This window comes from Microtus pennsylvanicus, chromosome 2 (genome assembly GCF_037038515.1).
Source record: "Microtus pennsylvanicus isolate mMicPen1 chromosome 2, mMicPen1.hap1, whole genome shotgun sequence".
Taxonomy (NCBI): Eukaryota; Metazoa; Chordata; class Mammalia; order Rodentia; family Cricetidae; genus Microtus; species Microtus pennsylvanicus.
Genome location: NC_134580.1, coordinates 98838083 through 98860254, shown reverse-complemented (window position 1 = coordinate 98860254; position 22172 = coordinate 98838083). Strand labels below are relative to the sequence as shown.

General features: G+C 42.9%; 2 protein-coding genes across 10 annotated transcripts in view; one reads left to right on the top strand and one right to left on the bottom strand.

The window, feature by feature from the left end:
• Positions 1 to 19372, bottom strand: part of Snap23 (synaptosome associated protein 23) — a 36657-nt gene extending 17285 nt beyond the window's left edge. For 2 of the 5 annotated variants that reach the window (XM_075961893.1, XM_075961895.1), the window contains exons 1-2: positions 19284 to 19372; positions 15140 to 15977 (exon numbers count right to left, since the gene is read on the bottom strand). The gene's annotated coding sequence lies outside the window, so the exon portion shown is untranslated. Of the gene's footprint in view, positions 1 to 15139; positions 15978 to 19283 lie in introns of those variants that run through there. The other 3 variants (XM_075961892.1, XM_075961891.1, XM_075961894.1) reach the window with 3 other exon arrangements.
• A 31-nt stretch (positions 19373 to 19403) lies between these two features.
• The window catches only part of Znf106 (zinc finger protein 106), a 54481-nt gene continuing 51712 nt past the window's right edge, over positions 19404 to 22172 (top strand). For 4 of the 5 annotated variants that reach the window (XM_075961865.1, XM_075961863.1, XM_075961864.1 and 1 more), the window contains exon 1: positions 19404 to 19555. The gene's annotated coding sequence lies outside the window, so the exon portion shown is untranslated. Of the gene's footprint in view, positions 19556 to 20449; positions 20715 to 22172 lie in introns of all 5 variants that reach the window. The other variant, XM_075961860.1, reaches the window with a different exon arrangement.

Genomic DNA, 22172 nt, shown 5'->3' with positions numbered 1-22172 from the left:
ACATGTTGATGCATGGATGGGTGATTTCTAGACGTCTGAGGACAAATCAAAATGTCAAATGTTATAATTGTGGCAAAGTCACAAAGACAGGATATTCCTAGAAACAATGTTTTTTCTAAGAATAATCCATTCAGAATGCCCCTCCCTTCTGGGTTATGTGGAAGGTGTGGCAATGGCAGGCATTGGACTAAAGAATATAGGCCAAGGAGGAATATTCATGGCAAGCCTTTGCCATAGGGAAACTCCTTGAGGCCCCTATGCCAGAACTAGTTCAGTTGTTTCCTGCTGTTGTAGAGGAAACTCCTTCCCAGAGCAACTGAAGAACCTAAAGCCTGTTGTAGAGACCTTACTGTTCTAGGTAATAAAACAGCTATAGAAGAGGGAACTAAAAAATTCAGAAGAAACCATAAAGCAAGTATTTTGGCAAACTTCTATAAATGAACAAAGACCAAAATTAAAAATACGAATAAATGGAATCATTAAAGGTCTTGTAGACACAGATGTGGATATAACAATAATTTCATCAGAATCTTGGCATCCAAATTGGCATACATTCACATCCTCTTCAGGATGCAAATGTTCAGTTTTAGGGATTGGAACTTTATGTCAGGTAAAGTAGAGCATGAGATGGGTCAAATGTATAGGACCAGAAAGACAGAGGAATGTTAAAACCATATGTGCCTAACATAACAATGAATTTATGGGGATGTGATTTGTCACAGCAATGGAATACTCAGATTAACATTCTCCTAATCTTAGAAACAAACTATAAATTAACATATGTTTCTTGAAAAAATATTAGGTTTTATAAAGAACAGTCACCAACCATTCAGGTTGTGCAAGAACAGGATACAAGAGCTGCTGATATTTTAAAGGCACCAACCGCTCTACCTTCAAAAAGGTTGACAGACAAACCTCTATGAGTTAATCATTGGCCTTTAATAATAGAGAAAATGCAGGCTTTAGAACAACTGGTACAAGAGCAACTAGATGCTCAGCATATTGAAGAATCAAGCAGACCTTGAAATTCTCCTGTACTTGTTGTTAAAAAAAAATCTGTTTTGCTTTTATTTGTTGTTTTGTTTTGTTTTCTGATACCTGAGACTCTCTTCTAACACTTGTCAATGTAATATCTGTGCCGTGACATAATATGTGCTCAGAATCATACATACACAGGCACATATTATTTATACATGTACATACATACAAATATAATATAAAGCTAGAAAATGCAGTAAAGAAAACCTGTATCTGTCCCATGATGCTTCCACCGTACATGGGTTCCAGCAGCAAACTCGAGACAGTGTTTCTCTGTAGTTTTGGAGCCTATCTGTCCTGGCTCTTGTAGCTCTTGTAGACCAGGCTGGCCTCGAACTCACAGAGATCCGCCTGCCTCTGCCTCCCAAGTGCTGGGATTAAAGGCGTGTGCCACCAATGCCCAGCTTTGCTTTGCTTTTCTGATCTTCAGCTTGAACCCCAATATCTGTCTCTGGGTTTTTATTATTCATGCTACAGATATTTAATGCTATTAGTACAAGAAATAAGCCTAAAACACAGGAGAAATATATATTTTTTTTAGTCAAGCAGTTCTTTTTTTTTTTAAATATTTACTTATTTATTATGTATACAACATTCTGCCTCCATGTATGCCCACATGCCAGAAGAGGGCACCAGATCTCATTACAGATGGTTGTGAGCCACCATGTGGTTGCTGGGAATTGAACTCAGGACCTCTGGAAGAGCAGGCAGCACTCCCAACCACTGAGCCATCTCTCCAGCCCAGTCAAGCAGTTCTATATCCTAAGTGGGCTTGATCTTGCTAACACAAGAGGATGACCTTGAACTTCTGATCCTTCAGTTCTGCACATCTTGTGTGCTGGGAAAACAGGGTTTCAGGAATGCTAGGTCAAGCACTCTACTCACCAAGTTACATCTCGAGAATCAGGTGAAGTACTCTTTCCAATGGGAAAATGGTTCTTGGCTTAAAAAGCAAGGCATCAATGAAACACACACTTTGAGAGAATATGAGAATGAGTTGCTAGGCGGGGGAGACCACTCAGTGAGTAAAAGCACTTGCTCTGTAAGCACAAGCCCCTGCGGGCATTGAGATGGCTTCAGTAGGTCAAGGTGCTTGCCATGCAGCCTAGTGGCCCGAGTTTGCTGCTGGAACCCAGGTAGAGTGGAAGCATCATGAGACAGATACAGGTTTTCTTTACTGCATTTTCTAGCTTTATATTATATTTGTATGTATGTACATGTATAAATAATATGTGCCTGTGTATGTATGATTCTGAGCACATATTATGTCACGGCACAGATATTGCATTGTACATGTGTTAGAAGAGCGTCTCAGGCATCAGTCTTCACCCTCCACTGTGTTTGAGACAAGGTCTTTTTTTGTTCTCTGCTGCATATACCAGGCTGCTGGGTCCAGGGATTTTCCTGTCTCCACCTCCCATTTAGGCATGAGTGCTGGGATTATACTTGCGCTTCTGCACCTGGCTCTACAGGGCTTCTGGGCATCTGAACTCATGTTCTTTTGATTGCGTGGTATTGTGATATCTTGTTTATGTTCTGACAAGCCTTGCCTGGAGATCATAGGGTGGGAGCTAGAAGTTGAGCAGCAGTGGCAAGCGCCTTTAATCCCAGCACTCTGGGAGGTGGAGACAGGAAGTGATAATGTGGGGTGTAGACAGGTTCTCAGCCTCCTCTGCTTCTCTGACCTTCCAAGTTTTTACTCTAACTCCTGGTTTTTACTGATTAAAAATTAGACTAATTGGGTTGTGGTGGTGCACGCCTTTAATACCAGCACTCAGGAGGTAGAGTCAGGCGGATCTCTGTGAGTTCGAGGCTTATGAGAGCTAGTCCAGGACAGGCTCCAAAGCTACAGAGAAACCCTGCCTCGAAAAACAAAAACAAAAAAACACACACAAAAATGATTAGACTAACGCTTCAGCATAGCGATCACTTGAACCCACTAAGACCACCTCATATTACATTTCTGAAAACCAATTATGAAAGCTCTTTGTCTATAATACAGATAACACCTGGCTCACATTCCAGATTTGCTGTCTTGAAACATTTTCATTCTTGTTTTTGAGAAAATGTCTCATGTAACTCAAAATGGCTTCAAGCCTGCTATGTAACTGAGGAATACTTTGAACATTTTATCCTCCTGCCTCTACCTCCCGAGTGCTGGGATTAGAGGTGTGGGTCACCATGTTTAGCCTTGGAAACTTCTGATTATATTCAGTGGGGGATGTCAGCAGGCAGAAGAGCAGAGAAGCTACTGAAATGCCCAACACTCGCTCTGAAAACTGATCAACAAAGAATGATCAGGCACAAATGTTAAAGTGTTGAGGTCAAGAAGCCTGCTGTGAACTATATTGATAAACAGAAAATCAAATTAGCCAGAATATATTACTAGGCTACACTTTCGAAGGGAACATGTTTTGCTCATTGTTCTAGGTCTAACACCTAACAGAATCTGACAGCGCATTCTTGGAAAATATCCAATGAATGAACAAACAAATGGAGAAAAAGGGTGCACTCTCAAAGCAATGCAGCTCTTAAGGAAAGAGTTGCACACAGTAGCAGCAAAAAGCAGGCAAACAATCACTAAAACCACACCCCAAAATCCACCACTGCAAGTGTGTGATATGGAATTAAATGGCCAGTTGGTCACCGGGAGATTTCCTCTGCTGGGGCTGAGGGTGTGGCTCAGTGGCAGAGCGTTTACTTCATATGCCCAATTCCCTTTAGTGCAATAATCATACACTTTTTCATCTTCTGTGTATTGGGAATTGAATTCGAGGCTTCAAATACACAAGGCAAATGAGCCACAATTCCCAGTCCTTTAAGTTTTATGTGTGACTGTGTTTGCAGTTAAATGTACCACATGCATTTAACTAAGCCTCAAAAGTTCATTTCAATAGTATATTTGAGGTCACTGAGATGGCTCACAGGGTAAAGGTGTTCATCCCAATCTAAGGACCTGCGTGCCACCCCTGTACCTAGACAGGAGGAGAAAGTGACGTCCCAAGTCCTCTGAACTTCCACACGTGCCCGTGTCACATGTGTGTGCGTGTATACATACAAACACACACATAAAACAACTTTTACAGGCAGCAGAATTTACAATCTAACTTCATATTTTCCATACCTGTGGCTCAGGTAAAATATTCACACACTAAGATATATGAATAAGATATACTGATGCTGATGCTGGACAGATGGCTCAGTGGTTAAGAGCACTGGCTGAGTTCAGGTCCTGGCATCCACATGGTGGCATACATCTATCTGTAACTCTAGTTCTAGGTGATCTTAGGTCCTCTCCTGACCTCCAGCACCAGGCACACACATGGTGTACAGACATACGTGCGGCAAAACACCCAAACAAAATTAATTTAAAAAAAGATATAAAGGCCTTTCTGAAATTAGCAACTATTCACTCATTAGATATTAACATAAAATTGCGTGCTTTATTAATTTGCTAATTGTTTAGGAACCTTTAGTTTTATCATAAATATATATATACCAAGCTATCATATCTCTCTGGGCAAAGTGTGGTGGTACACACTCAATCTCAGAACTCAGGAACTTGAAAGAGGAGGATTAGGAGTTTGAAGAGACTAGACAACACAGCCAGTCATGAGACAGTATGGAGGAAGAGAGATGTAAGGGAGTTATTTTGTACCCTATCACCTTCAGATGTTCCTTGTTCTACTCTTGTCTGGTAGATTCCGGCTTCTCGGCCACTTCCTAGAGCCCTAGTCAAAACCTGCTCTTCCCAAACAACATGCTCCAAAGTCACCCATGGTTCCAGTGAGTTAACTCCTTAGTGGCCAACAGAGGGACAAGAAACAAGAAGAGCACTACACACTAATCATTAGTCCCTGCAAACAGCACCTCATCCGGTTTTCAGACAATATAGTACAGATACAGAAATACTGTGGGGGTAGGAAAGCCCACATCTCTCAAACACACAATTTTGTAATTCTATTCCTACTGTTAATTCTTGCCAACTACAAGTCATTGTTTACTGCCTTGCTAAAGAAAACAAAAATCTCAAATGGGTTCAAAGAGAGGCTCGAGTCTATAACCGACTTGTTTCAAAACGAAAGACTAAGAACCCGGCCTTCTAAACTAGATGAGCTGTAGTTGAAAAGTGGATGAGTCAGGTGACAGTGAGGTCATCTGGAAACACGCCCTTACCATGAACTCAAGTTCTGCTTAACAATTCCCCCTTCTCTAAGCAGAGGGCTGAGGATCAGGAAGGAACAAAGGCCTTGCAGGAAGCAGGCATGTCTACTTTGGGATTCTTTCAAAGGTTATTTTTGTTAATGTGAATATAAGAGTTTATGTGCACCAATGCACGCAGGAGCTCTCAGATGCCAGAAGAGGTTGTTGTTCTTTGACCTTCATGTGTACACACACACACACACAAACAGAGTAAACAAACAAGACTCAGTTTCCTCATTGTAAGTAGGGACAATAACTTACTTTGCAGATTTCTGGTGAAGATGTAAAGGAAATGCAAGCAGCTGGGACAGCACAAGCCTGTATTCTCTGTACATAGAAGCAGGAGGACCAGGAATTGCAGGTCAGCCTGGGCTACAAAGGATGATTCTCAAAACAAACATAAGTGGGTGATCCTTCAAAATTCTTAGCACAGCCAGGCGTGGTGTCAGCACATGCCTTTAATTCCAGCACCTGGGAGGCGAAAGCAGGTGGATCTCTATGATTAGTGAGTTCCAGGTTAGCCAGAGCAATGTAGAGAGATTGTCTTAAAACAAAACAAAACAAAACAGGCCAGGCAATGGTGGCGCACGCCTTTAATCCCAGCACTCGGGAGGCAGAGGCAGGCGGATCTCTGTGAGTTCGAGACCAGCCTGGTCTACAGAGCTAGTTCCAGGACAGGCTCCAAAGCCACAGAGAAACCCTGTCTCGAAAAACAAAAACAAAACAAAACAAACAAACAAAAAACACAAGTCCTTAGCACACTCACTGGCATGTGCCTGGTATTCAATAAATGCTACCCATAGCCCCCCACCCTTCCTTGTTTTGGAGGGGTTTTTTTTTTGTTTGAGAAGGTCTCATACAGCCTAGGCACTGACCTAAAACTTACTATTTGTGGGTGACTCTGAATGTCTGTTTTTCTCTATTTCCCATATGCTAGTCTATGCCAACAAACACCATTTAAAATTTGGATAACTTCTTTTTGCTATTTCTTTTTAAGGATTTATTTATTAAGCATACAATATACTGCTGGCAAGGTGGTTGTGAGCCACCATGTGATTGCTGGGAATTGAACTTGGGACCTTTGGAAGAGCAGTCTGTGCTCTTTACCCTCTGAGCCATCTCTCCAGCCCTTTTTTTTTTGCTATTTTTAAATGTACAACTAATGGGTCCTAATATTACAAAGGTTGAAGTAGTTGACAAAACAACATATTTTTTTATAAATCTAAAACCTAAGATTTCCCTTAAATGGCCTTTTCTCTTTCTTCTGCCTTCACAAGTAATAAACAACACAGCCAGGTGGTATAAGTGCACACCTTTAATCCCAGCAATCAGGGAACTAGAGGCAGGCGGATCTCTATGAGTTTGAGGACAGCCTTTTCTACAAAGTGTGTTCCAGGACAGCAAGAGCTATACAGAGAAACCCTGCCTCAAAAAACGAAAGAAGAAAAACAAACCAACCAAACAAACAAAACATGAAAAAGAATAAAAGGTAAATAATGTAAGTTTGTTTAATTAAAAATGCACTATAATTACAGCACGAAAAATATAAATTGAAAAAGTAGAGATTCATCAAAATACTTCTAATTGGCTATGACAGTACTCAAAGTAGACATATCAGCAAATGCCCAGAGTCCTACCATCTGGAAGACTCACAGAGGACTGTGAAACCCAGGCTAGACTGAGACCCTGTTGAAAAGACAAGGAGGACGGGGTGGGGTGGGAATGGAGAGTACTTGGTAGTCTTACAGAGAGCCTGGGTTTGGTTTACAGTTCGTAACTCCAGTTCCAGGAGATCTGACTTCTTCTGGCCTCCTCACCATGTACACACATGGCGCAATACTTGTATGCAGGCAAAAAGCACACAAAAATAAATAAATCTTTTCAAACTTATTTTTTCTTCTTTAACCCAATTTCCCAAATTGCTTGCTATAGGGTTAGAGTGTAAATTTCACAAATTTATCTTCATAAATAAGAATTCTTGGTTTATGACAACCAAGAGACTATATTTATGCTAAATAGAAAAAATACGGGACTAGAGACATGGCTCAGAAGTAAGAGCACTTACTGCTCTGCCAGGACCCTTTGGTTCTTAGCACCATAAGGGGGGTGCTCACAACTGCCTGCAACTCCAGCTCTAGGGGGAATCTGACGCTTCTGGTCTCCACAGGCACACACTCTCATGTGCACATACCCCCCCACACACACATGCATTAAATTATACACATAATTTAAAAAAAAAAGTGGGGCAGGGAGGCAGACCTCTGTGAGTCTGAGGCCAGCCAGGCTATATAGTGTGACCCTGTCTCAAAACACAAAAACAAACAAAAAGAATGGAGAAAATAGAGCAAGAAATAAGTTCTAGACCCAGGTTCCAAAGTATATATCAATTCCTGGATCTCTTGAGAGAAGTCTTGCTGTTGGTACATATAATAAGTCTAAATTATTGGAAATATTCCCAAATATTGGCAGATGATCAACCTTTCTGAATCATAAAAGAACAGAAAAAATAACAGATTTGTCTGAAGCACAGCTAACAGAGGTTTAGAGGAAAACCTTTACTGCAGCTTAGATGGAAAATATTTCACATGAGGCAGCAAGAATCGGTTCAAACAGGGTCTGAACAAGTTATTAATAATTTTTGACATAAAATGAGCAAGTGGATAAAAGAATCCCATAAAGAAAGCAAAGACTGTAGCTGGAAAAGAGAATTTGTAATAAGCTCCTTTTTACAAACAGTCTCACACAGTGTAAGAGAAAAAGAAGACACAAAATGGACAATAGCCCTTCCTTACCAGGGGATACACTGCAATAGCCCCGTCCACTTCAACAGTGAATGACTGAAATTACAAAGGGTGCAAACCCATACACGCTCTTCTCTGTACAGACCCATGATAAACATTCATTCATCTTTTCACTTGAAGAAAGCACTATACAGCTTCAGCAGACATATGTGAATTGGCACCACCACTATCAGGTTTATTATTAAATTTTATTATTAAATAAAGGTTACTGGAATGAACATAAACACTAAGATACTCAAGTCTGATCAAAGAGATAGCCATGAGGCTATCGGTTGATGAAGATGCTACACAAAGGGGTGATTCAGGATGGGTTAGGACATGAGATTACCATAGTCAAAGCAGCACAAAAATTAAAATTTACCACCAGGCGGGTATGATGGCACATGCCTATAATCCCAGCACTGGGGAAGCAAAAGCAGGAACAGTCTCAAAGTAGATGCCAGCCTTGGCTACCTACTACAAACCTGTCTCAAACAAAAACAAATTACATATTGCTTATTTCTGGAATATTCCATGCAATACTTTCAGACAGGGATTGATCACAAGTAACAGGAACTACAGAAATTGAAACCACAGATAAGAGGGGAGGGACTATGGCAGAAACTGGTTGGTTTTTTGTTTTTTTCTGTGCAGCAGTCCTGGCTGTCCTAGAACACACTCTATAGACCAGGCTGGCCTTGAACTTACAGAGATCCACCTACCTCTGTCTCCTTAATGGTGGGATTAAAGACGTGCACCACAATCCCCAGCTCAGAAACTGTGTTTTAAACAGGTTCTCTGTTAGCCCAGGCTGGACCCTGGCTGGTGGTCTTCCTGCTTCCCAATGCTAGCATTAGTAGTAAGAGCTACCTCGTAGATGTCATTCACACAGTTGTTTACAGGATTTGCTTTAGAATTCAGAGGTGAGAAAGTGGGTAGAGGTACAGAGGAAATAAAGCGGGGCACAAATGTGTGATACCCGGCAAAGATACACGGAGTGCTGTTATGCTTTCTAAACATGAAAAAGAAAAAAGAATCAAGCATATGCAAACTTTTTTTTTTGAGGCTTCGACAGAAGGATCAGTTGTCAGAGGCCAGACAGGCTACACAGTGAGACTCAAAAGCAAACCAAAACACACAAAAAACAGCAGCTGGGAGCTAAGATGGTGCTTGTCTACCACATACAAGGCTCCTAATATGATCCCTAGCATAAGACAAACAGGCAGACACAGACACACACACACCCCAGGTGGCTTTTAGTTAAATACATTTAACTAAATGATTATCATTTTGAAAATTCAGAAGCCAAGAAGCTAAGCATGGTGGTCCTTGCCAATACATCCCAGTACTTAACAGGCTAAACCTGGAGCTAGAGAGATGGCTCGGTGGTTAAGAGCACTTGTTAGTCTTGCAGAGTACCCAAGTTTAGTTCACAGTACCAACATGATGGCTTACACCTGCCTCTAATTCTGGTTCCAGGGAATCTGGCACCCTCTTCTGATCTCCATGGGCACCGCACACATGATGAAGTTACATTAATGTGGGTAACACATACACATTATTCGCAACTGCTAAGTAGGGGGAGGGGACAAATGTACTTAGCTCTAAGAAGGAAGTGAAGTATTTACGGTCTACAGGATGTATTAACACTGAAGGTATTATACTAAATAAATGAAAATAAACACAAAAGGTAATATTGTATACTATCATTTATAAGAAATCTGTCTTGTTTTGAGACAGGATCACCCCATGCAACTCTGTCTGGCCTAGAGCTCACTCTGTAGACGAGGCTGGCCTAGAACTCAAAAGAGATCCACCTGCCTCCGCATGTGCCACGATGTCCTACAAATTTATATTAAATCCTAAAAATAGGTAAATCCTAGCCATGTATGTTGATGCATCCTTTTATCCCTAGTACTCAGGAGGCAGAGGCAGACAGATCCTCAAACTTGCTCTATGTGTTTTGCTTTTGAGGAAAGTCTCAACAGTCCAGGCTGTTCTGAAACTCACTATAGCCTAGTGACCCATCCCCCTCCCTCAGCCTCTCAAGCACAAGGATTACAGGTCTGGCCTGCTATGCCAGCTGTCTTTCATTCATTTCACAAGGGAAACGGGAGCCAGTCTGATGCTGCTTGCCTGACATTTATGAGCCCAAGGCAGGGATATTTCAAGTCTGGGGCCACTCTGGGGTAAAAGAAGACTTCCATTCTAGCCTCAGCTAGAGTAAAAGCCTGTCTGAAGAACCAAAATAAATGGGAAAAGGAGTCCAAGTTTTCTATCTCATAAGAGAAAATTATTTTAAACTGGCATTACAGGCTATCCTGACTGTGCCACCAGCCCAGGAACCTACACGGAAGGGGGAGGGGCTAATAAACACATCCAGACTATAGCAACCAGCAATCTACTTAACCTGTTCATATGACAACACTCCTTGCATTTATTAACAGTTCTTCTCAGAATTGTTTCTGAAATAAAATGCACATAAACTGCTTAGCACTGTGCAGGCCATCAAGATTTATGAACTGCAAGCTATTAATGAGTATCTATTAACTGGATGATGATGATGGCAATGACGATGATCTGAGACAGTCTGGCATTTCAGCCCTACGCGTGCTGGATTGCACATGTACACCACCACACCTAGCTTGAACTGAGCACGAACAGTCAGGCTCTCTACCCGTGGACCTGACTCTATTACCAGAATGTTTGAGATGATCAGGAAACTTCTAGGTAAACTTGGAATCAGTTAAGAGTCTGGATAGTTTGGGGTATATATTTGTTAGGTACGATAAAACCTTGCCAATCATCTTTAACCCGTACAAGATGGTCCATGTCACAATACCTTTGTTTTAAGCTCTAGATCAGTGGTTCTCAGCCTGCAGGTCACAATCCCTTAAGAGGTTACATATCAGATATCTTGCATATTGGATATTTAATTATGATTCATAACAGTGGCAAAATTACAGTTATTTTTTCCTGTGTTCATTCATTCATTTTCCTTTTTCTTTAAAAAATTTTATACTGTTTTTATTGAGCTATATTTTTCTCTGCTTCCCTCCCTTCCGTCCTGCAAAATTAGTTACGAAGTAGCAACAAAATAATTTTATGGAGCCAGGCAGTGGTGACACACGTCTTTAATCCCAGCACTCGGGAGGCAGAGGCAAGCAGATCTCTGTAAGTTTGAGCCATGTCTCGAAAAACCAAAAATAAAAATAATTTTATGGTTGGGGGTCACAACATGTGGAACTTGAAGGGCCATGGTATCAGGAAGCTGAGAACCGCTGCTCTAGACGCACAAGTGTATGAGCGACATACCAACACACGCTGTACTCAAGAACAGACCAAAGAATAGACGGATTACAGAAAGTAAGACAGAACCTTAGATATAATCATAAGTCATCAGGCAAAACAATTTAACTCAGATTCTCTCTAGAGCTATATTTTACTACTGATTCCATTTTTTGTTTTAATTGTGTGGGAACCATAGCCAGGTGTGATGGTCCGCACCAATGTTGGGAGGATGAGGCAGGAGCAATACTACAACACTACACCAAGGCTGGCCTAGGCTGCGCGCACACACACACACACACACCCCTGTCTCAAAATATAAAACAACAACCACAAAGGTTCCTCCCTTTATTTCCTCTCTCTAGTTTCTTTTGTACCTTCTTCTTGTGGATAACATTAGCCATTCTTATGTGGAGACTCCCACAAACTATGCAGATGACATGCTGTAAGTGCGCCATAGGATCGTATCTATTATAAACATCTGTGTAGCGAAATACATGACTCAAGACAAGAATCGAGTGAGTCAGAAGGAACCAATGGAAACAGGAACCCAAAAATTACACTGCAGTTTTACAGAAGTTCATATTTTAACTGTTTGGTGTCTAACACCCAGCCTTCAAGCTTAGGTCAGCTTTGGAATCTCCACAATTCTACCCTAAGTAACTTGGGAGTAATCCTGGGTGAATCCAATGACATTCCCCCTGCAGATTGTGGAAGGTGAAAAAGCCACCTGAACACCAGCAGCTGTCTCTCGTTGCTGGGAAGGATAACAATCCAGCAGGCTAAGTATGTTAGATACCAAGTTTAGGTAAAGATGAACGACAACGCTTCATCTCATTTGAAACGCTTCTCCAACCATCCTTATGTGAGTTGGCTCTAAAATGTATTACATTAGATGTATTCTGCAGTTTCCAGAGTAGGCTAAAAAGAGCAATTAGCATATACATACAGAGAACATCAGTACTGAGGTCTCTAAGAAGAGTAATTCCAAAGAACATTAAAGAATGGTGTTCTCCAAAGCTACAGAAAAACCCTGTCTCGAACCCCCCCCCCCAAAAAAAAAGAATGGTGTTACTGGGGCCAGCAAGAGGACTCAGTGGGTATGCGGGCTTACATACTTGATTACCGGAGTTCCATCCCAGGAATCCACAAGCTGTCTCTGACTGTGGCATGTGTACAACCACCGTAGTGATTTGAATGAGAAGGGTGCCATAGACTTGAATACTGGTGGAATGGTTTAGGAAGGAAGGATTAGCAAGTACGGCCTTGTTGGAGAAGTTGTCCCTGGGCACGGGCTTGGAGGATTTAAATGCCCATGCTATTCCCAGTTAGTTCTCTCATCCTGGTGCTTGTCTAAGACATGGGCTCTCAGCCATTGCTCAAGTGCCAGCTCTGCTTGCTGCCCTGCTCCCCACCGTGCTCCCCGCCGTGCTCCCTGCGTGATGGCCATGGACTTTAACCCTCTGGAAAACTGCAAGGCAGATAAACGCTTTCTTCTAGACGTTACCTTGGTGATGGTCTTTTGTCACTGAAATAGTAAAAATGAACTAAGACAGAAGCTGGTACAATTTAGACCAGGATGGCGTCAAACTTAAAGCCATCTGGGCCCTCAGAATGGCTAGCAGGCAAAAGTTCTTAAGTCAAGCCTGACGACCGGAATTTGATCACTGGTACCCACATGATGGAAGCAAAGAATGGATTCTTACAAGCTGTCCTCTGACTACCTACCATGTGTGCACCCCTCAACACATATGCATACAAAAAATAATAAGTAAAATGTAAAGCAAACAAAAACCCAGCAATTCTCCTGTCTCTGCCTCCGAAGTGCTGGCATTACAAGCATGAGACACCATACCCAGTTGACATAATGCTTTCAAATCCTGCCTACTGCTTACTTAATTCTTATACTTTAGTTTCTTCATTAAGTGAGAATAATTATGAGTAAATCAAGTTACACGGTTAACTCAGGCAAAATATATATCAGCAATACCTACTCCTAGAAAAGCAGTTCAGATGGAAGTGTACTTAGCATGCAGGAGGGGCCCTGGATTTAATTCCCAAGCACCAAATAAAGCAGTGCCTAGAACAACATGTTCAGTATAGTGTCTCTCTCTCTCTCTCTCTCTCTCTCTCTCTCTGTATGTATATGTGTATATATATATTTGAGATGAGGTTGCATGAGATTGCTGAGGGCCACCTGAAACTTGAAATTTTCCTGCTTTAACCCTTCCAAGTAGTGGAGATTATAGGTATTATAACTGCCCTCATAATTATTAAATATGTTATTATGGAACACTGTCCTCAGAGCATAAACAACCATTACCATCTTAATCAGAGCAACTGTGATTAGTCACAAAAGGTTCTCAAAATTGGGCCTGTTGACCTTCCCGGGGTAGAATGAGAAGACGGGGTGTCATTAGATTCTCACCTGAGATTCCAGCCACCCACTCCCAGCTCTGGCCCAACCTTACTTGGTCTTGAGGGTTGCTACAGTGTGGAAGTAGAAAGCTAGAGGAAAACCTGACAACAAAGGAACAACAACAAAGAAGCAAAAAGTCCTACCAAGTATGATAAATACTTAAGGTACAGGCTAAGTTATTTAATCATTTACTTTAACATGACCTCTCCCAGTAGCACAGTAAGAAGTATTTCTCCTGTTTGTTCTTATCTACTTCAAAGTGTTCTTTCTATTATATCTCAATACATCATATTACAAATAACAAGTGTCCAATGGCTACCTTGGGCATCAACTTTGCTAGTGACTGAAATATTAAAATTTCTTACTTTGACTAAGTTTGGATTTTAAAGTACTTAAGCTTTAATCTCAACACTTGGGAGGCAGAGGCAGGCTGGTCACTAGGTTCCAGGCCAGCCTGGGCTACACAGTAAGATCACGTTTTGTTTTGTTTTGTCTGTTTGTTTGTTTTAAGTGCTTTAGCAAATGAGGTCTCACAGGTTTTAAGCGTCTATTCTCCAAGAGAAAAGAACCTGAGAATGATCCATTTTACCTGGCTGTGACTGAACTACCAGTATTTTACCAGGAAAGGCAGCAGGGCAGAAGAGGTTATTTCAATGCTTACAATATCTTGTAGAAAGAATCTACACTATTTTCGAAAGGCTGAGAACATGCTGTCAAAAAGTTGCCTGTTTCTAAACTCCCCTGCAGTCAATCATCCCCGTCTCCAAGCCAAACCCACCCAGATGACAAGCAGCAAAAGAGAAAGTTCTCTCTCTCTCCTCAACCCTGACGTCTTTCACTTCCTCCACCACCAGTTTGCTTTTCCTAACAGTGCAGTGACTAATGATTAAGGACGAAGGAAAGGAGTGTAACAAACAGTACTTCAAGATACTTTTCTCAAACCAACTACTCCGAGCCCAATTTAGGTAAAAAGTTATCCTTTGATTGCCAGTGCTCTTGGTATGCGCCCGCGGGGAAGTCAAGGTAAGTAGGGACATTCCTAGACAGTGAAGTGTGCAATGCCACGAGCCTCGGGGTCAGTTTTCTCAACAACTATCTCAGAACTGTGTGGTCATTAGGGTCACCAGGCAGTCTGTTAAAACGAAGGAGGCTGGAGGTGAAAGATGGGGAGTCGAACCACACAAGTCCAGGGCACCACCATCGCGCCTCCCTTCCTGAGCTGGGCTCGCGCTGGTCGCCAACGCCTGGCGTCCTTGCTCTCGGCCCAATCTACCGAGAAGTGGCCGGAGTTCACTTCTCCCCTCAAGTCCGACCCCATCAAAATTCAACCATCACCACACCCTCTTTCTCCTCGGAATATCACCCTATCCTTTCCACTGACCAGCTCTCAGTCACATTCCAAAAGACTCACCGGGCTGCTCCTGCCTCTCCTCTCCAGCCCCGGCAGATCGGACACTCCTAGATAGGACCCGGTGCTAACTCGCGCGCATGCGCCCCCCTGAGGACTTCTACGCCTGCGCACTCGCCGGGAGCCGTGGGGTTAGACACGCCTCTACAGCTGGAGCCAATCACCGTACGGGGGGGGGCGGGTTAACTCGCCTGCCACGCAGGCGGAGAGCCTGGGAACTCACCCGTTAACCAGAGAGATTCCCCCCAACCCCCGCCTGAGGGTGGGAGGAGTTCCTGCACCCAGCCTTACTCACGAAAGGCTGCTGTTTGCCGGACACCTAAAGAGTTTGCACACCTAAAAAAAGTTGGAATGACTGTCGAAGTCTACAGGATGTTCTGATTCGTCTAAACCGGAGAAATAGATGCGTTAACACATTACAGTAAACAGAATACGGTGCACAGGAACTCCGGGTTGCCTTTGGCCCACAATGAACAAAACTTATTTTGAGGGGTGCCTGTATGGTTACCGCAGGAAGTTCCTCTTAGAGTCACGAAGGATAAGTAGGAAGCCCTCCGGAAGTCAAGGAAATAAGAACTTTTTGCAGGCTGTGACAATGGGATGCCAAGAACGAGGCGCCTTCTGGAAGTTTCTTGAGGTTCATTCTTGTTAGAAGTTTTAAGAGTTCGCTTTCTGAGTCCACAGAAATGAAGGCGTGATAGCTCACATCGTGTAGTTTCGAGGCTATTTCGAAGGCTGAGGTTGGAAGATCACCCGACTTCTGGCATGTAAGGCCAGACTGACGACATACTGAGATCCTGTTTCAACACCAAGTCCAGAGGAGGAAGAAAGTAGGGGCTATCTGTAAGGTAGGGGAGAAAGGTAGCACTTAGCACACCAGAGGCTTATCCCCGAGTCCATCAACAGCAGCACTGGGAGTCAAGCTAGGAAGAGAGGCAGCTCTTTAAAGAGTAAATTTTGTAAATTTTGGAATAATGAGCCAAATAATAATTCATTTTATGGCCATTTAATTACTAAAGGATTTTAGACCACTTGCCCCAAGAATTTTTCCAAGCACCTCTAGGAGTAGAGCCAAATGCTAGCAATCTAGAGAATAAAACTATTTCAAAGAAATAGTATCTTCCTAAGTTATAGAAGATGAAGCTTGGGAAATGTCTTTTAAATTTAATAACCTGGGAGTGGTGACAGTTGACAAACACTGCAATAGTCTGGAGAGGAGAGAGAAATCAGGACAGATTATAAAGAGCCTCTGAAAAGGGAGGAATTATGTGTTCTGTTCGTTTTTATTTTATCAGAATGAAGACAGGAAAACATGAATATGGGAGAAAAGACCCAAATGAGAAAAACGATTGAATTTTTAAAAAGGGTGTGCGTGATAATCTAGATAAAGATTTTGAGAGGGTTAGAGCTGAAGTACTCAAACCACTGATGGAGTTGGTGGTGCATGCTTGTCTTTAATCCCAGCACTCAGGAGGCAAAAAAAGGGGGATCTTTTTGAGTTTGAGGCCAGCCTGATCCATATAGCTCCAGGTCAGCCAGGACTGCATAGTAATCCCTTGTTTTAAAAATAAAATAAAATCATGGTTTGGAGAGATAGCTGTTCTTCCAAAGGACCTCCACAGGCACCATGCACAAGGATGGTACATAGATAGTCATGCAGGACAAACATACAGGTAACATATAAAGAATTTCTTATAAATCAAACTGATAGGAAACCTAGAATAGTGGCATAATCCTATAATCTCAGTATCACGAGATGGTGGATTACAGTACAAAGTCATCGCTGACTATACAATGATTTTGAGGCTAGCATTAGCTACCCATCTCAAACAATAAAACCCAGAGGACAGAGGCTGCTGGCAAGAAGGTTCATCAGATAAAGGCAGTTGCTATCAAGCCTGAAGACCTGATTTCCATCCCTGGAGCCCACACAGATGTGGGTCCCCTGACTCTCTATATACATGCACCAGATGACAAGAATGTTGCTCCACACAGACACAAATAAATAGATGTAAAAACAAACAACCCTAGACACTGACCTGAAAGGAACATTCCCAGAAGAGAGACCAACTCACACAGAGTTGGGGGGGGGGGGGGAGGAAGATTCTCATAACAACAAAATGTATCTGTAAGCCTGTCTGTTTAGAAACAGGAAGTTGTTTTCTGAGAAGTCAGAGAAAGAGCCTCTGCTGATTAGAAACGCGGCTGCAAGTTCGAGATGATTGTAGAACGTGATAAACTAAACTGACCAGAGAAGAGGACTGATAAGCACTATAAACTGCTTGTTTACAGCCTGTAGAAATGAACTCAGCAGTTTCTGTTTTGTTAATCTTTCTCAAATCATTTCTTCAGGGCAGGGAGGAAGAACACATATGGCTGAATTCATTTAGAGCTGGGATGGTCGTGGATGTGAAAGAGTAGTTCTCAGCTAGGGGTCGTTTCTGTCCTCCACAGGACATTGGGCAGGGTCTGGAGAGTTGGGGGAGCCTTATCTTAGAATGCACTAGCTGCACTAGCCAGCAACTGATGGCAATTATCTGCTCCAAAACGTTAATATTTTAAAGTTGTGAAATCCTGCTGGGCAGTGGTGGCGCATGCCTTTAATCCCAGCACTTGGAAGGCAGAGGCAGGCGGATCTCTGAGTTGGAGATCAGCCTGGTCTTCAAGAGCTAATTCCAGGACAGGATCCAAAAACTACAGAGAAATCCTGTCTCGAAGAAAAAAAAAGGTTGTGAAATCCTGATTTAGGGTTATCTTGGTCCTCACCTATATTGCCTTTCCCTTAAATTATGGCTCAGAATTTACAGAGCAAAGCAGTTCTGTAGCATGCTTCAAGGATTTGTGATGTCACAAACACACAATTGGAAGAATTCCCTAAACCTTTAGAAGGAATCTGGATTTACATATTAATGAAGGTAGCTGTTTGTTTTGATTTGAGGCTTTGATAGTTTTCTTTCTCTCTCTCTTTCTTTCTTTCTTTCTTTCTTTCTTTCTTTCTTTCTTTCTTTCTTTCTTGTGATTGTGTGTATTTTTGAGACAGGGTAGCCTTGGCTGTCCTGGAACTCACTCTGAAAGACCAGGCTGGCCTCAAACTCACAGAGATCTGCCTGCCTCTGCTGGGATTAAAGGTGAGCGTGAGCGCCACCACGCCCAACTCTGATAGTTTTCTTAAATGGAGCTGTTCTTGTTGCACTGCTCATTAGCAACCACAATGTAACTGTTTACTGTAATCACTGCAAGATCCCAAACGAGCATGGCTGCTCAAAATTTAATAATACATTAAATATTCTCGTTTGAACCCTAAAAACTGACATTCCAAGAAAAATATCACTTTGCATAAAGTTAAAAATTACTGCCGGGGGCTGGAGAGATGGCTCAGTGGTTAAGAGCATTGCCTGCTCTTCCAAAGGTCCTGAGTTCAATTCCCGGCAACCACATGGTGGCTCACAACCATCTGTAATGAGGTCTGGTGCCCTCCTCTGGCCTGCAGACATACATGCAAACAGAATATTGTATACATAATAAATAAATAAAAAAAATTACTGCCGGGTGGTGGCGGCGCACTCCTTTAATCCCAGCACTCGGAAAGCAGAGGCAGGCACATCTCTGTGAGTTCGAGGCTACAGAGAAACCTTGTCTCTAAACCTCTCCCTCCACGGTAATAGCGGCAAAAGGCTTTTAATCCCAGATAATCCTAGCACTCAGATTAGCAGAGGGATCTCTGAATTTTAGGCCAGGCTGTTATTCAGAGCAAGTTCCAGGACAGCCAGGGCTACCCAGAGAAACTTTGTCTCGAAAAACAAAACGAAAATAAATAATTACTAGCTAGGCTAAGATTTAAATTTAGTTCTGTTTTTGCTGAGACAGTTTCACTTTGTAGCCCAGAAACTATGTAACCCTGGCTAGCCTTGAACCTCATATTGACCCTCCTCTTACAACCTCCAGAATCTGGGGTCTAGGTCTACCTGCTCAAAAGTTTCACAAAAAAGGAATAGTTTTGAAATTTAGTTAAGACAGTGTCACAGTTTATGGTGGAGGGCTATTAAAGTAGGAAAGAAAAAAAAGTCCAGAAAAAGCTAGGAGAATGGGGGGGGAGAGGCTGAATGAAAGCGAGGTGCAGCGGACAGGTTTACGCCAAGGGACCTACCTCGGTTCTTCTTGTGAAGGGCCCGGTGTCCGTTGTTCACTTCTTATGTTCAAATAAAGCTAGATGATTGAAAGGAGCGGATCGGGTGGGGGCTGGGGGGTGGGGAAGGGAGCGCGCGGGCTGCGTGCGCTTGCGCGCTGGCGGCGGCGGCGTCTGTGCCCGGCGGGGAGCGGGTCCCAGGCCGCCGCCGGACCGGAGGCTAAGGGGGCCTCTGGGAGCTCCCTCGCCGGGCCCTCTGTAGCCTGATGGCGTAGGAAGGACGGGCTGTGAGTGTGAGTATGGAGGGCCTGGCCTGGTGGGGCGTATCGGAGGCCGAGGGTCGAATGGTCTGCCCCTTGAGCATGTGGTGGGGCTGCGCCTGCACGCAAGCCACGCCACGGTGCCGCCTCCGATCCGCGTGGGTTTAGAGTTTACGGGCGAGCGGGGCACCTGGCTTCAGGGTACAGACCCACGGGGGCGGTCCGATTCTGCTCGCAACCCCTCAGGCTGGACGCGTGGCTTCAGGTCTTTGACCTCTGGGACAGGCCCTGACCTTTGTCGGCCTGGGGTCCGGGAGGAATCTCAGCCTTAGTCTTGTGTTTAAAAGCTGCGGATTTCAGCCTAGAACCACCTTCCCGCCTCTCAAGACTGACAGTCTCGCCTCTTTTTAATGCCTTTGAGGTCTCTGCTTTGGGGAAACTGTTCTAGCAACTAGTGAAACACTATGTATCCATTTAATATTTAGTATAATCTCAGTGCGTAGTTAATGGAGAGGAGATGCTTGCACCGCCTCCCACTTCAGTGTGGTCAGTGTAGTAATCATCTTTGAGAGTAAAGTAAGCCATCTTGTTGGGGAAGTTTTAGATTTCACTGTTTCTTTCTTTCTTTTTTTTTTTTTTAAGCATCTTAGACCCAGATAAGGAAGTTCTTTTAGCAGATTAGAACTATAGCCATCATAATGGTTTACATTGAGTTGATTTAAGACACAGATACCTTTTAATACTAAGAGCCAAAGGCTCTTCTAAAATCCCATGGGGGAATCTTAAAATGTAACTTTGTTTTCAAGTTTGGCCAAGAATAACAGATTCGACTAGGGTTTACTTCGCACCCACTATGCTGCACTCACTAAGTCCAGGTGTGTCACAGGAAATTAACGGGATATTATAATAGATGATTTTTTTTGGCAGCACTTTTCAGGTTACTGAGATACTGAAGACTGATGGTGATTTGCTTAAGCTCACGTGAGTGGATTACTGAACTTTCTCTGAGGTGACAGCAAAGCCCATCTTTTTCTGTTATGCCAAGCACTGCTGTTTGGAAAGCGAACTGAAGTTAACTATTGGGTCTAGAAAACAGTTGATTTTTATTTTTGAGACAGAATCCAGCTTATCTAGCCCAGACTGGCCTTGAATTTGAGAGCCTGAGTTTAATCACAGAGTGCTTGGATTACAGGTACGTGCCAGTCTTAGCTTTTTGTTTTGCTTTGCTTTGTTTTGTTTTGATTTTTGAGACAGGGTTTCTCCATGTAACAGTCCTGGCTGTCCTGGGACTGCTTGATAGGCCAGGCCAGCTTGAAACTCACTGAGATCCGCCGGCCTTTGCCTCCCAAGTGCTGGGATTAAAGGCTGCACCGCCTGGCTCTATCTTAGCTCTTAACTAGAGAAAGTGTCGGGAGATTTTGAAGAGATCTTCAGAGCAGCTAAAAAAGAGGAAAGGGGTCTCATCAAACCAGTTCAGAATCAAATTGCTTTGATAGAAAGGAAGGTATTTTTTTAAATATATTCTTTTTTTAAGGTTTATTTATTTATTATGTATACAGTATTCTTAGTATTCTGCATGTATGCCTGCAGGCCAGAAGAGGGCACAAAATCTTATTACAGATGGTTGTGAGCCACCATGTGGTTGCTGGGAATTAAACTCAGGACCTTTGGAAGAACAAGCAGTGCTCTTAACCCACTGAGCCATCTCTCCAGCCCAGAAGGTATTTTTTAAAAAGAAAAACTATAGTGGTTATTGCGTATCTAGATTAGAACGAACTCAGGGCGAGTCTGTGAGAAAAGCAAGGTACATTGAGTGGTTCTGAAACCCGGGATGATTCAGTGAGAACTATACAGACAAGGTCTTATTTGGGGTACCAGAAAGAAAGGTTAGTATTTGTGTGCCCAATGAATAAGAGCCCTAAACAGACCAATTGCATGAGATTACTCTGGCTGTACGTCTAGGATGCAGAGGTGCCCACTCAAAGCTTGCAGTCTGTTGCTGTAATCTGAAAGAGACTATCAGAAAATCTGAGTTCCCAGGTGTGTATCAGAGGACCTGTGAGGCCTTTAATCCCAGCACTCGGGAGGCAGAGGCAGGCGGATCTCTGTGAGTTCGAGACCAGTCTGGTCTACAGAGCTAGTTCCAGGACAGGCTCCAAAGCCACAGAGAAACCCTGTCTCGAAAAACAAAACAAAACAAAAAACAGAGGACCTGTGAAAACGAGGCAACTCTGTTCAAATAATGAATGAGTTCCAGGATACTCTTTGTACAGTGTGAAAGTGATGGTGTCAAGAGCGTGTACAGTAGTGCCAATTTTAAGTGGATATACATGTACGCATATGTGTTGCATATAAGGACATAGAATGTGGAAAGTTGTCAGAATCAATTGAAAGTGTAGAATGAATGTGAAAGTCAGGGGATGGAAAATAGAAGTGAAAATTGATTGTCCAATGGCTCCAGAGTTTCAGTTTCACACTCTGTGAGGTTTTTTGCAAGCTAAATAAGCAGTCTTCTCCCAAGCTTCATCTTTCAGCCCTAAGCTTTTTCATGTTTTTTATGACAAAAAGCTGTAAACTTCTCTTCTGTCTGCATGTATACCTGCAGACCAGAAGAGGTCACCAGATCTCATTACAGATGGTTGTGGGCTAC